The sequence below is a fragment of the Pristiophorus japonicus genome, chromosome 5 (genome assembly GCF_044704955.1).
Source record: "Pristiophorus japonicus isolate sPriJap1 chromosome 5, sPriJap1.hap1, whole genome shotgun sequence".
NCBI lineage: Eukaryota > Metazoa > Chordata > Chondrichthyes > Pristiophoridae > Pristiophorus > Pristiophorus japonicus.
The window spans coordinates 80,844,304-80,847,603 of NC_091981.1; the positions used below are offsets into that span (position 1 = coordinate 80,844,304).

Here is a 3,300-nt window from a genome sequence, read left to right on the forward strand (position 1 = left end):
AGCATGTTAATGCACCCCTCAGGCACTTACCTTAAACTATTACTTCTTGTATAGCATCTTGTTGTGTACTCTCAGTGGGGAAAAATTAAATACATTAATCAGTGGACCTTATATCACATTGGGGATAATTTAAACTTTTGTCGGTGGGTGAAAAATGGGTGACAGCGAACCGGATATTTCTCTTTGTGTCCTCCTCTCAGCTTATTTTCCCACCTAGTTTTGTATCGCCAGCAAACTTGGATACATTACACTCAGTCCCTTCGTGTAAGTTGGTCACTTCATCTAAGTCATTAATATAGATTGTAAATAACTGAGGCCCAAGCATTGATCCGTGCAGCAGCCTACTAGTTACAGTCTTCCAACCTGAAAATGACCCGTTAACCCTTCTGTTTTCTGTCCGTTAATCAATCCTCTATTCATGCTAATATATTCATCATAGGCAGTCCCTCGGACTTGCTTCCACTCTTAAAATGAGTCGTTAGGTGGCTGAACGGTCCAATACGAGAACCACAGTCTCTGTCACAGGTGGGACAGATAGTGGCTGAGGGTAAGGGAGGGTGGGACAAATTTGCCGCATGCTCTTTCCGCTGCCTCCGTTTAATTTCTGCATGCTCTCGGCAATGAAACTCGAGGTGCTCAGCATTTCCCCGGATGCACTTCCTCCACTTAGGGTGGTCTTTGGCCAGGGACTCCCAGGTGTCAGTGCGGATGTTGCACTTTATTAGGAGGCTTTGAGGGTGTCCTTGTAACGTTTCCGCTGCCCACTTTTGGCTTGTTTGCCATGAAGGAGTTTCGAGTAGAGCGCTTGCTTTGGGAGTCTCGTGTCTGGCATGCAGACAATATGGCCTGCCCAGCAGAGCTGATCAAGTGTGGTCAGTGCTTCAATGCTGGGGATGTTGGCCTGGTCGAGGACGCTAATGTTGGTGCGTCTGTACTCCCAGGGGATTTGTAGGATCTTGCGGAGACATCGTTGGTGGTATTTCTCCAGTGACTTGAGGTGTCTACTGTACATGGTCCATGTCTCTGAGCCATACAGGAGGGCGGGTATTACTACAGCCCTGTAGACCATGAGCTTGGTGGCAGATTATGGGCCTGGTCTTCGAACACTCTTTTCCTCAGGTGGCCGAAGGCTGCACTGGCGCATTGGAGGCGGTGTTGAATGTCGGCATCAGTGTCTGCTCTTATTGATAAAAGGCTCCAGATGTATGGGAAATGGTTCACGTTGTCCAGGGCCTCACCGTGGATCTTGATGACTCGGGGGCAGTGCTGTATGGCAAGGACTGGCTGGTGGAGGACCTTTACAGATGTTTAGCGTAAGGCCCATGCTTTCGTACGCCTCAGTAAATATGTTGACTATGTCCTGGAGTTCACCTCTCTATGTGCGCAGATGCAGGCGTCGTCTGCATACTGTAGCTCGCTGACAGAGGTTGGGGTGGTCTTGGACCTGGCCTGGAGATGGCGCAGGTTGAACAGGTTCCCACTGGTTCTGTAGTTTAGTTCCACTCCAGCGGGGAGCTTGTTGGCTGTGAGGTGGAGCATGGCAGCGAGGAAGATTGAGAAGAGGGTTGGGGCGATGACACAACCCTGCTTGACCCCGGTCCGGACATGGATTGGGTCTGTAATGGATCCGTTGGTAAGGATCACAGCCTGCATGTCGTCGTGGAGCAGGTGGGGGATGCTGACGAACCTTTCGGGGCATCTGAAACGGAGAAGGACGCTCCATAGCCCCTCGCAGTTGACAGTGTTAAGGTCGAAGAAGGCCATGTATAAGGGCTGGCGCTGTTCCCTGCATTTTTCCACCAGCTGTCACACTGCAAAAATCATGTCTGTTGTGCCCCGTAGGGGACGAAATCCTCACTGTGATTCCGGGAGGAGCTCCTCGGCCACAGGGAGAAGATGGTTGAGGAGAACTCTAGCGACAACTTTCCCAGTGGCTGATAACAGAGAGATTCCCCTGTAGTTTTTTTTTAATGTTTTATTCATTGCCAATCTTTCCAATTCTTTGTCAGATCAACTTGTCAGATCATAAACACCAAAGGTCACCTTGCGCACATCAATGATCACTCTGCACCAATGATTTTGCTCTTAGCCAAAAGGCCTAGAGCCAAAGCTGCACCGTTCCTGGAAGTACTGCAATACCAGGTTCGTGCCATGGAGGTGGACGGGGCAGGCCCCCCACCCACCTCCTATTTCCAAAAAGCATAGGAGAACCACCTTCCTGATCCAGGGAGAACCACTTTCTGGTCATGGTTACTCCCCTGTCAGGTCAGTTACGCATGATCTTAGCTAAAAGGCCGTAAAGCGATTCCCCTGTAGTTGCTGCAGTCGGACTTGTCCCCTTTTTTAGAGATGGTCATGATTACTGCATCTCTGAAACCTCCCGGCATGCTCTCCTCTCTTCAGATGAGAGAGATGAGGTCATGTATTCATGCCAACAGTGCCTCTCCGCCATACTTTAGTGCCTCAACAGGGATTCCAGCCGCTCCTGTAGCCTTGTTATTCTTAAGCTGTTTTATGGCTTTTTCTACCTCGTGCAGTTTTGGGGTCTCACTGAGGTGGTGGCGAGTAGCATGCTGTGGGATAGAGTCGAGAACACTTGAGTCAAAGGCAAAGTCTTGATTGAGGAGATCTTCGAAGTGCTCTTTCCAGCGAGCCCTGACTGCCTCGGTGTCCTTGATGAGTATTTCCCGTTCTTGGCCAGCAGTGGGCTGGGGCCTTGGGTGTTTGGACCGTAGGTGGCCTTGACTGCGATGAAGAATCCTCGCACGTCATGGCTGTTGGCGAGCTGCTGTATCTCCTGTGCTTTCTGCATCCGGGTTCTTTAGATCCCGGATTTTTTGTTGGACCTCAGCCTTGAGCCGCCTGTAATGCTGCTTTGCTGCTCCTGAGCTGGGTTGTTGCTTAAGGCTCAGAAATGCTCTGCGCTTGCGATCTATTCCTCTTGGATCTCCTGATCATTCTCATCAAACCAGTCCTGGTGTTTCCTGGTTGAGTGACTGAGCGTCTCTTCGCAGGCATTGGTTATAGAGGCCTGGAGGGCAGACCAAGTGTTGTGGGCATTCTGCATCTCTGGGTCATCAAGGCACACCAGGTTAGCTGTGAGGCGCTGACTGTATAGGGCTCTCTTAGCTGGGTCTTTAAGTGCCCCAGCATTGACTTTTTTGCAGCACTACTTCTGCTGCCCCCTCCGCTTTGGGGCTGTGTTAATGTCATCTAAGTCATTAGTATAGATTGTAAATAACTGAGGCCCAAGCATTGATCCGTGCGGCACCCTACTAGTTAAAGCCTTCGAACCTGAAA

At 50.3% G+C, this 3,300-nt stretch overlaps 1 pseudogene; it reads right to left on the minus strand.

Annotated features, from left to right (window-relative positions):
• Positions 1-2,105: 2,105 nt before the first annotated feature.
• Positions 2,106-2,306, minus strand: LOC139264830 (U2 spliceosomal RNA; annotated as a pseudogene).
• Positions 2,307-3,300: the final 994 nt, after the last annotated feature.